The sequence below is a fragment of the Vipera berus genome (assembly GCF_964194415.1).
Source record: "Vipera berus genome assembly, chromosome: 8".
In the NCBI taxonomy this organism is placed as follows: Eukaryota; Metazoa; Chordata; class Lepidosauria; order Squamata; family Viperidae; genus Vipera; species Vipera berus.
Window position 1 is genome coordinate 9,231,460 of NC_138211.1, and position 12,310 is coordinate 9,243,769.

Consider the following 12,310-nt stretch of genomic DNA (forward strand, 5'->3'; position numbering starts at 1 on the left):
AAAGAAAAAAAATGACTGTAATAAGAATGTGCTTTTGTCTATTTTGTTCTAGGGAACTGAAAGCTGGGAAGCCTGCAAGGAAAACCCAGGGAGCTAAACACAGGGAAAAGGGCTGCGTAAACTGTTTGTATGGTAGAACAACAAGGGATAAGGTCAAGACTTTGTGTTGTGAAATGAATACAAAAGTGAATTAAAGTGATACAGTTAGCTAGTGGAAATAAATGGGAATGAAATTGCAAAAGAGGTAAATGAAGGAAAAGCAAATTGTTCATGAGGCAGCATCGAGTTAAGAGTCGTGGTTGGATTAGATAAGACTACGGAAAGAAAAAGATGAGAAATTTGATTGTGTAAATACACAGCTGAGTATGGAGCTTGTAAAAATAAAGGTGGTTTGTAAGGACAGAAAGATAGTGAGTGAGGGGAGGTGGTGCTAAGTAATTGTACCTCTTTCCTTTTTATTTCTTCCCTCATACGTTCACTTTAATTAAGGAACAATTGCTTACTCATTTTTCATGCTCTGTGTAGACCTGTTCATGGATGACAAGTGCAACTGTACTGAGGATCACTACGTATGACCACTTTGTTCTAACTACACGAACGAGGGATTGACTTTAGAAGTCAATAAACTTTTATAAATTAAGTCCCTCGTTCGGAAGAACTTTATTGACTCCTAATAACACTCCCTGTTCACTAGTATTCCCAGTCGGTCCTTGAAGTAACCATTTTTGGATTTGAGCATTAATCAGATATTGGGGAACTGGACCTTGGTGTTCCAACCACATGAATGCCCAGGTGTACTTCACTCTTGGATAAGCTATAAAATGACTCAACTCAGCATTGGATACTTGTTTTCATCACCATGATTCGTTCAAACTGCATGCTCCTCACTTTTGGACTGCTCATTTTCTGTTTTCGGGATGCCTCTTCTAAAGGTAGGTAGGAAGAACCTTTCCTTCCATACCTATGTGCATTCTGCTTGCCACTGCCCCTTTCTCTTCCAAGCTACGATCACATGAACAACAGACCTGATGTTGGAAGGACCTTTAACACATGGGATTTACTTTAGGAAGGCAGTTTCTGGAGTGGAACATCCGAACCAAACAGAATAAAAGTCCCTTTTCTGCAGTATTCTCTGTCAGTCCTTAGTTCTGGGACAATCATTTTGGAATACGAGTATTTTTCAAATTTGGGGGAAGTGGAGATTTTGACACAGTATAAAAAGGTTAAACAAAATCGGAGTAGAATTTAGTTGCATTTCCTTTTAGTTATATCCCTTTATATATTATCCTATGAATAATATATTCTTCCTAAAACCTACAGCTACTGTTTGTTGTACATCAACAAGGAGCAACAGATGCAGAGCAATGTATTTGGGAACTGGAATATAAACAACATGTGCATTTTCCAACCCTAAGCACCCGCCACAAATACTTAAACCAGGTTGAAGAGAAGGTATATGTGAAGTCTTTGGAAGAGGAGGAAAGAGGCTGGTCCCGTCACCCCTCCACTTCCAGGTGCCCCTTCTGCCTGTGTTGAATGCCCAGCTGCAGAAGGGGTTTCTATTTCTGTCTGCTGGAACCCAAGCCCTAACCTTCAAGCAAATGGGACAAAAGCTCTTCCTAATGACTTTCTCACTCGATCCCAGAAGTCTGGGATCTCAGGAATGGGAGTCTGGAAGTGCTGGGCATCTTCTTAGGGTAGATCAGCTAATGTCTGCCAGGCTGCACTTTAGTCCTTGTAGGGCTTCTAATGGCCATTGGCAATGACTGAAATCTGTGTGTTCGCACTATGTTAGGGCAAAGTATTTTCACTTTTTCTAAGGTTGGCAGCAGATTACTCAGGATCTATATTTCCAGTTAGATGCTCAAATATTCACTTTGTCTTGGACTCTGGAGTCAGAACAGTTTATTTTCATGCGATGAACTTCTGGGTTTCCTTAAAGAGACTGTCTTATTTTTTCTTTTCACTTTCAGGTGTATATCCCCGGAAATGTACATATACCCCTACAATAGGATGGTGTAGGTCTCCTTCTGTTCGCTATTTTTTTAACTCAACACAAGCAAAATGTATGATGTTCCCTTATAGTGGATGTGGAGGGAATGACAATAACTTCTTAACTTTGAGAGAATGCAAAAAAGAATGCAAAAAACTTGGTAAGAAAGAAATTGAAATCTTTTTTTGGGCACACATAGACACAAACACACAAAATCATTAATAGTAAAGCTATAGCAAATAAATTTTTCCTAAAAACTACAGTTACTGTTATTTGTAGATCAACAAGAAGCAAAAGATTCAGAATAACCTATTTGGGAACTGGAAAATAAACAATATATGATTTTTGCAACCCTTAGCAGACGCCCCAAATACTTAGACCTGGTTGAAGAGAAGGTACATTCAAACTCTTTGGAAGTGGAGGAAAGAGAATGGCCCACTCATCCCTCCACTTTCATGTGCCTCTATTCCCAATGTTGAATTCCCAGTTCTAGACGCATTTGCTCTGTCTTTCTGCTGGAATAGAAGCCCTAACCTTCAAGCAAATGGGACAAAGCTCTCCCTGATGACTCTCTCAATCCATCCCAGAAATCTGGGATCTCAGGAATGGGAGTTTGGTGCCTCTTCTTAAGGGTACAGCAGTTTGTGTCTGCCAGGCTGCCATTCAGTTCTTTGAGGACTTCTAATGGCCACTGCCAATGACTCAAATTTGAGTTTTCTCACTATGTTAGGGCTGGCAACTTGTTTTCACTTTTTCTGAAGGTTGGAGCAGATTGCTCAGGATCTACTTTTCCAGTAAATACTCAAATATTCACATTGCCCTGCACCCTGGAGTCAGAACACAATATATATTCATGCAATGATCTTCTGGGTTTCCTTAAGAGGGACCGTCTGTATTATTTTCTTCTTTTCACTTTCAGATGTAAGACCAGAGATATGTAATCTCCCTGCAAAAGTAGGACGGTGCAAAGCTTCATTTCGTCGTTTTTATTATAACACAGCAACTAAGAAATGTGAGGAATTCATTTATGGGGGTTGTGAAGGAAATGGAAACAACTTTCTAAATTGGTTTCAGTGCAGAGCTACATGTCAACCTTCTGGTGAGTAGGCAATTTTAATTTTTGCCTTGGCACACAATTAAAACAAATGGCATTTTAGTTTTGTCCGTCAATCGTTGATCTGAAAGCTCTTGAGTCCCAAAGTTATCTTGATCTCAGTTCTGCAATCCAGGCCCTGAACTAGGGAGAGAAGCTTATAAGTGGACACAATCAACAAAATCAGATCTTTTAAAATGGTAAAAATGCAAAAAAAGAAATTTCCTAAAGAAATGTCACAAAGGTAGCTTCCTTGTTTTTACTGTTTTTCTTGCAGTTATGTGTCTGCACTCAATTGATCAAGGGGGATCAGTTTGGAATTAAGCAAAATACTGAAGAATCAAAGGAAATTATAGATTCCTCACAGGAAAAGTCACTTCTAACTTGTGCAATGCCTGGAAATTTTGTTTGTTCAGACTGCCTTGCAATGCTTCATGAAAGAAAATGTATTATATATCATTACATCGTGAAAATGTTTTCTGGCAAGGTGCTACTATTCTGCATTCAAGTACCAATGAATTGTCTTGCAGTGTTTGGAATGACACATCTTATGTTTGTGCACCTGGCTTCTTTTCTAGTTATTACCTTTTGAGGACCTGTCTGCTTCACTCTGTAATAGACCTGGCATCTTTTGAGTATAGTGGCAAATCTCCTAACTCATCCTATTCCCTCTGCTACCGCTGTTCCCTTTATTGAGCTCAATTATAGAGACCTACTTGGTTCCAACCTTTAGCGAAAGAGAATAAAAATTCAATTTTGGGAATCCACCATAAGTAGACTCTGCAAATACTTAAATTTGGGTGAAGAGAAGGTCCAAGTGAAGTCTTTGGAAAAGGAGGAAACGGAATGGCCATCCACCCTTCCACTTCCAGCTCCCCTTCCTCCACGTGTTGAATGTCCAGCTCCAGAAGGGGTTTCTATTTCTGTCTGCTGGAATACAAACCGTAACCTTTTAGCAATTGGGAGGAAACCTCTCTCATGAGCTTCTCAGTTCATCCCAGAAATCTGGGATCTTAGGAATGAGGATCTCGTGCCTCTTATTCGCAGCACAGCAGTTCTTTTGAGGACTTCTAATAGCAAGTGGCAATGACTCAATTTGAGTGTTCTCGCCATATTAGAGTTGGCAAATTGTTTTCACTTTTTTTGACGTTTGGAGTGGATTGCTCCGGATCTACATTCCCAGTAGATGCACAAATATTCACTCTGGATATATTTTCATGTGATGATCTTCCGGCTTTCCTCAAAAGGGACAGTCTGTCTTATCTTCTTCTTTTCACTTTCAGTTCTATTTCCTGAGAAATGTACACTTCGCCCAAGAATTGGACCGTGCACATCTCCTGTTATTCACTATTTTTTCGACACAGTAACTGGAACATGTATAACGTTTGTTTTTAGTGGATGTGGAGGGAATGAAAACAACTTCTTAACTTCGGAGGAATGCCAAAAGAATGCAAACCTACTGGAAGGGAATTTTTGCAATCTAGGTTCTGAACTAGTATTGGGGGAAACTGGGGCTATTAATTATTGGGTTCAATTAGTAATCATTTAGAAAGTTAAAAACACCAAAAGAAATTTCATAAATAAGTGCCCTAAAATTAACCTTTTGTTTTTATGTGTTTCCCTGCAAATCGTTATGTGGGCATGTTCACATTCGAATGGACAATGGCAATCACATAGCGATTACGCACACGATTGAAAAATCTATGTTTGAATACTTGATTTTCACTGTCTCCTTTCCAGGGTAACACTGACTACAATTCTTGATTGGATTGATAGAATCCTTTGAGAGGGGCTGGATTCAGCAGCTGAGGAAGGAATCCAAACTTCCATGGAATTTCCCACTGAAACACTTTCCATGCATTGAATTCTTAAATAAAATAAAAATACTTTGACATGCTAATATGCATTTTCTGAAATACTATTTGCACTACTCCTTTTATTCTATCACATCGTTGACAAGATTCCAATAGAGAATATTCAGTGAATATATCAGATAGAGAGAATATTCAAATGCATATCGTGGTAATAGAGAATGCCGAGCATCTGATCTGGCAGGAATATTTGCTTGGCCTTCCTTCCACACAGCCAACCCTTTTGAGATGTGTCAGGAACTCCACCCAATGACTGAAGGGTAGTGAGAACGATTGATGTGAATCTAAGGTTACAAAACATGTAAGGTATTTCCTTTTCTTTCCACATGTCTTTAATTTATTAAATGCAACATTGCTACACTAAGCTATGTTTTCTTCAGCACCGTTTAACCAGTATCAGGATACGTAGTTATACCAGAACTGTACTCATGGTCCCTACATATCTACCCCATTGTTCAAACCATATGAATGTCCAGCTGCATTTCCTACAATGCAGACATTCCCAATCTTTCCAGCTCTGCGAACCAGTAGGGTTAGCGGCAGCTGCGGTTGCGGGGGAGAAGGGATGGTTTTGTACAAGCAGCGGGAGTGGAGTTTTGTTCACTCGCCCATTGCTTGCGCAACCCGGTTCTCAATGGTTGGGGACCCCTGCAATAGTGCAAGAGCCCAGGTAAGGGAAACACATCTGCTCCTTCCACACCAAGCACCAAGATGTGAGTGTGAACCACAGATTCCTGAGAGGGGGACAGCTGTCACATAAATGGGAGGAGATAATTTAGGGATGCTACTAGTGATATTGAGAATTTTTGGGGGGTTGTGGTGGAGTGGAACAACATACATACATTTTAGAAGAGTTTGCAGCCTATAGTCAATTAGTTGATATGGACTGCTATAAAAATTAAACAAACAAAGAAATAAAAATAATAAAATTTTCTTCTCATAGCCATCAACTTGTTTCCCTTGGGAATTTGGAGAAGGGGAGTGAAAGTGATGTAATGGCACATCGGAATGATCTTGGAAAATGAGAGAAAAAATGGCTACCTAGCTAAGGATCAGATAAATGCCAGGGGCAGCCCATAACTAAATAACAAGCAGAAAAAGAAAATTAGAAGAGGTTCACTCTAACGTATCAGGTGGTTAAAATGCGACAGTGGGAGATTCGTACTTTCAGACTTGCGAGATTCTCTTAACGCAGCCTTACAATAAAGTGGAATAAGCTCACCATTTCTCCTCTCTGGTTTACTTGGGGCGGGTGGGGGAGGGGGAGGCTTACGTCAGGCCAGAGTCAAAGTCACAAGGTTTCAGATCAGAAGGAAAGGCACACGGAGTCTGGGTAAGCAATCGGCTGTTGCCATGCTCTTCTTTTTTGCAAGGAGCCTGGCAGAATGTTCTTGCTCTGCTCTGCTCTTCCGTCCCAGTGGTGCACCCTTGCTCAAACTCCTCGTCTTCAGATAGCAATAGCAGCACCAGCACCACAAGCACTAATTTCTGGGCAGCACAACTTTGTCATCCTTCAGCAACTCAGGCAGCAGTTCATCCGGGTTTTAACAAATGCTTATAGTTGGTCTATCAGAGGTAGAGCTGGCCATAAAACTTTGCAAAAATGTGTAGTAAAAATGGGATAACACTTTTAAGTTTGAACATATTTAAATGCTGTTAGACAGTTGGATAAATGTTTGTGCTCGCCTATATGTCATTGAAGAAAGAAAAAAAATGACTGTAATAAGAATGTGCTTTTGTCTATTTTGTTCTAGGGAACTGAAAGCTGGGAAGCCTGCAAGGAAAACCCAGGAAGCTAAACACAGGGAAAAGGGCTGCATAAACTATTTGTATGGTAGAACAACAAGGGATAAGGTCAAGACTTTGTGTTGTGAAATGAATACAAAAGTGAATTAAAGTGATACAGATAGCTAGTGGAAATAAATGGGAATGAAATTGCAAAAGAGGTAAATGAAGGAAAAGCAAATTGTTCATGAGGCGGCATCGAGTTAAGAGTCGTGGTTGGATTAGATAAGACTACGGAAAGAAAAAGATGAGAAATTTCATTGTGTAAATACATAGCTGAGTATGGAGCTTGTAAAAATAAAGGTGGTTTGTAAGGACAGAAAGATAGTGAGTGAGGGGAGGTGGTGCTAAGTAATTGTACCTCTTTCCTTTTTATTTCTTCCCTCATACGTTCACTTTAATTAAGGAACAATTGCTTACTCATTTTTCATGCTCTGTGTAGACCTGTTCATGGATGACAGGTGCAACTGAACTCAGGAACACTACGTATGACCACTTTGTTCTAACTACACGAACGAGGGATTGACTTTAGAAGTCAATAAACTTTTATAAATTAAGTCCCTCGTTCGGAACAACTTTATTGACTCCTAATAACACTCCCTGTTCACTAGTATTCCCAGTCGGTCCTTGGAGTAACCATTTTTGAATGTGAGCATTAATCAGATATTGGGGAACTGGACCTTGGTGTTCCAACCACATGAATGCCCAGGTGTACTTCACTCTTGGATAAGCTATAAAATGACTCAACTCAGCATTGGATACTTGTTTTCATCACCATGATTCGTTCAAACTGCATGCTCCTCACTTTTGGACTGCTCATTTTCTGCTTTCGGGATGCCTCTTCTATAGGTAGGTAGCAAGAACTTTCTTTTTCTTCCATACCTATGTACATTCTGCTTGCCACTGCCCCTTTCTCTTCCAAGCTACGATCACATGAACAACAGACCTGATGTTGGAGGGACCTTTAACACATGGGATTTACTTTAGGAAGCCAGTTTCTGGAGTGGAACATCTGAACCAAACAGAATAAAAGTCCCTTTTCTGCAGTATTCTCTGTCAGTCCTTAGTTCTGGGACAATCATTTTGGGATACGAGTATTTTTCAAATTTGGGGGAAGTGGAGATTTTGACACAGTATAAAAAGGTTAAACAAAATTAGAGTAGAATTTAGTTGCATTTCCTTTTAGATATATCCATTTACATATTATCCTATGAATATTCTTCCTAAAACCTACAGCTACTGTTTGTTGTACATCAACAAGGAGCAACAGATGCAGAGCAATGTATTTGTGAACTGTAATATAAACAACATGTGCATTTTCCAACCCTAAGCACCCGCCACAAATACTTAAACCAGGTTGAAGAGAAGGTATATGTGAAGTCTTTGGAAGAGGAGGAAAGAGGCTGGCCCCATCACTGCGCCACTTCCAGGTGCCCCTTCTGCCCGTGTTGAATGCCCAGCTGCAGAAGGGGTTTCTATTTCTGTCTGCTGGAACCCAAGCCCTAACCTTCAAGCAAATGGGACAAAAGCTCTTCCTAATGACTTTCTCACTCGATCCCAGAAGTCTGGGATCTCAGGAATGGGAGTCTGGAAGTGCTGGGCATCTTCTTAGGGTAGATCAGCTAATGTCTGCCAGGCTGCACTTTAGTCCTTGTAGGGCTTCTAATGGCCATTGGCAATGACTCAAATCTGTGTGTTCGCACTATGTTAGGGCAAAGTATTTTCACTTTTTCTAAGGTTGGCAGCAGATTACTCAGAATCTATTTTTCCAGTTAGATGCTCAAATATTCATGTTGCCATGGACTCTGGAGTCAGAACAGTTTATTTTCATGCGATGAACTTCTGGGTTTCCTTAAAGAGACTGTCTTATTTTTTCTTTTCACTTTCAGATGCATATCCCCGGAAATGTACATATATCCCTACCATAGGATTGTGTATGTCTCCTTCTGTTCGCTATTTTTTCAACCCAGTACAAGGGGCATGTATGATGTTCAGTTATAGTGGATGTGGAGGGAATGCTAATAATTTCTTAACTTTGAGCGAATGCCAAAAAGAATGCAAAAGCCTTGGTAAGAAAGAAATTGAAATCCTTTTTTTGGCACACACACACACACACACACACAAAATCATTAATAGCAAAGCTATAGCAAATATATTTTTCCTAAAAACTACAGCTACTGTTTTTTGTAGATCAACAAGAAGCAAAAGATTCAGAACAATGTATTTGGGAACTGGAAAATAAACAATATATGAATATTGCAACCCTAAGCAGACGCCCCAAATACTTAGACCTGGTTGAAGAGAAGGTACATTCAAACTCTTTGGAAGTGGAGGAAAGAGAATGGCCCACTCATCCCTCCACTTTCATGTGCCTCTATTCCCAGTCTTGAATTCCCAGTTCCAGACGTGTTTGCTCTGTCTTTCTGGTGGAATACAAGCCCTAAACTTCAAGCAAATGGGAAAAGCTCTCCCTGATGACTCTCTCAGTCCATCCCAGAAATCTGGGATCTCAGGAATGGGAGTTTGGTGCCTCTTCTTAAGGGCACAGCAGTTTGTGTCTGCCAGGCTGCCATTCAGTTCTTTGAGGACTTCTAATGGCCACTGCCAATGACTCAAATTTGAGTTTTCTCACTATGTTAGGGCTGGCAACTTGTTTTCACTTTTTCTGAAGGTTGGAGCAGATTGCTCAGGATCTACTTTTCCAGTAGATGCTCAAATATTCACACTGCCCTGCACCCTGGAGTCAGAACACAATATATATTCATGCAATGATCTTCTGGGTTTCCTTAAGAGGGACAGTCTGTATTATTTTCTTCTTTTCACTTTCAGTTCCTGAAAAATGTACACTTGATATAATAATAGGACCGTGCTTCTCTTTTGCTGGTCGCTATTTTTTCAGCCCAGCAGCTGGGACGTGTCTGGCGTTTCTTTATAGTGGATGTGGAGGGAATGAAAACAACTTCTTAACCTTTGAGGAATGCCTACATGCATGCCAACCTACTGGTAGGGAAATTTTGCAATCTAGGCCTGAACTATTGGGGAAAACTGGAGCTAATCATTGGGTTCAATCAGTAATCATTTACAAAGTTAAAAAGACCAAAAGATATTTCATAAATAAGTGCCCTAAAATTACGGTAGCCTTTTGTTTTTATGCTTTTCCCTGTAAATCGTTATGTGTGCATTTCCACATTCAAATGGACAACGGGAATCACATAGCGATTACACACACGATTGAAAAATCTATCTTTGACAACTTGATTTTCACTGTCTCCTTTCCAGGGTAACACTGATTACAATTCTTGATTGGATTGATAGAATCCTTTGAGATTCAGCAGCTGAGGAAGGAATCCAAACTTCCATGGAATTTTCCACTGAATCACTTTCCATGCTTTGAATTCTAAGCATTCTCTTAAATAAAATACAAATACTTTGACATGCTAATATGCATTTTCTGAAATACTATTTGCACTACTCCTTTTATTCTATCACACCGTTGACAAGATTCCAAACAGGACACCCCAATAGAGAATATTCAGTGAATATATCAGATAGAGAGAATATTCAAATACATCTTATGGTAATACAGAATACCGAGCATCTGATCTGGCAGGAATATTTGCTTGGCCTTCCTTCCACACAGCCAACCCTTTTGAGATGTGTCAGGAACTCCACCGGATGATTGAAGGGTAGTGAGAACGATTGATGTGTATCTAAGGTTACAAAACATGTAAGGTATTTCCTTTTCTTTCCACGTCTTTATTAAATGCAAGATTGCTACACTAAGGTATGTTTTCTTCAGCACCACTTAACCAGTATGAGGATACGTAGGTTAGGACGCTGAGCTTGTCGATCAGAAGGTCGGCAGTTTGGCGGGTCGAATCCCGAGTGCCGCGTAACAGAGTGAGCGCCTGTTACTCGTCCCAGCTTCTGCCAACCTAGCAGTTCGAAAGCACGTAAAAATGCAAGTAGAAAAATAGGGACCACTACGGTGGGAAGGTAACAGCGTTCCGTGCGCCTTTGGCGTCTAGTCATGCCGGCCACATGACCACGGAGACGTCCTCGGACAAGCGCTGGCTCTTCGGCTTTGAAACGGAGATGAGCACCGGCCCCTAGAGTCGGAAACGACTAGCACACATGTGCGGGGGAACCTTTACCTTTACCTTTTTAGTTACACCAGAACTGTACTCATGGTCCCTACATAGTTACTCATTGTTCAAACCATACGAATGTCCAGCTGCATTTCCTACAATGCAGCAATCCCCAATCTTTCCAGCTCTCAGGGTCAGTAGGGTTAGCGGCAGCTGTGGTTGTGGGGGAGAAGGGATGGTTTTGTACAAGCATCGGGAGTGGAGTTTTGTTCGCTCGCCCATTTCTTGTGCAGCCCGGTTCTCAATGGTTGGGGATCCCTGCAATAGTGCATATAAAAAGTGGCTTGACTGAGCAAGCACCTGTTGTTTTCAACACCAGGATGTATTTTACTGCATGTTCATTCCGACTTGCTCACTTTGTTTTAGGTTGCTTCTAACCAAAACTTAGATATCTTTTCCAACCAAACACGGAGTTGTGTATATCCACAATCTGATCTCCCTCCATACCAATGAATGATGATATTAAATAGACTAGATGGTGGAAAGTCCCCTTTCCATATGTTAGATTGACTTTAAAAAACAGTTGCCTGGAATGGATGACCAGGGATGAATTACTCCCAATCACATCTTACTTTTGGGATTAGCATAAGGGACAGCATGAACATTGCTTGGAGGATTGCTACATTTTCATGGAAGACATTTAGTTAGATGAGGAGGGACACGTTAGAGATGAGGGTATAACTCAAAATTTGGGAAGCTGGTATTTATGAAAGAAAAATGCTAAACCAAATATATGGACAAATCCCTTTCTTCCTTCCACCTGACATCACTATAATGGGAGGAGCAGGTAATGTTTAACTTGCAGATCCACTGCACTCCCATTTTTTTAAATTTCTAACCGAAATAAAGATGTTTGTTCAAATCAAAAACAAAACATAAAAGAACTTAAAAACTGAAATATTCAAAGGAATAACATTACATGCAGAAATGGAAAACGGTAGGATAAATACATAAAAGACATAAAAATAGAGGGAATGGATCTGTAAGGACGGCCTTGCAGATCTTTTCAATGAATTTGGGACAGGAAATGCTTTGGGAGTCAGGAATAGATGTGCGTGCTCCATAATTGGTATAATGTTTTCATAATCAATATATGAATGAACACACCTTTCCTTGGCTAGTACTGGTCTTGCAGGAGTTAGGTGATAATCAAGATGAGCACGAAGAGTTCATCTATGGGGTACAGGAAGCCTCGGGAAGAGCAAAAGCCTGAGTAAGAGGAAACGGCATCTGTTCCTTCCACACCAAGCACCAAGATGTGAGTGTGAACCACAGATTCCAGAGGGAGGGGCAGCTGTCACATAAATGGGAGGAGATAATTTAGGGACACTAATTATCCTGAGAATTGGAGGAGGGGGAAGTGGAACAACACACAAACACTTTAGAAGAATTTGCAGCCTAGAGTCAATTAGTTGATATG

The 12,310-nt window shown here is 40.5% G+C and overlaps 1 long non-coding RNA gene across 1 annotated transcript; it reads left to right on the forward strand.

The window, feature by feature from the left end:
- Positions 1 to 818: 818 nt before the first annotated feature.
- LOC308671547 lies at positions 819 to 4,964 on the forward strand. The gene is made up of 4 exons (XR_014027231.1): positions 819 to 932; positions 1,974 to 2,153; positions 2,913 to 3,092; positions 4,827 to 4,964. It is a non-coding gene; the product is annotated as an uncharacterized lncRNA (long non-coding RNA).
- The last annotated feature ends 7,346 nt before the right edge of the window (positions 4,965 to 12,310 follow it).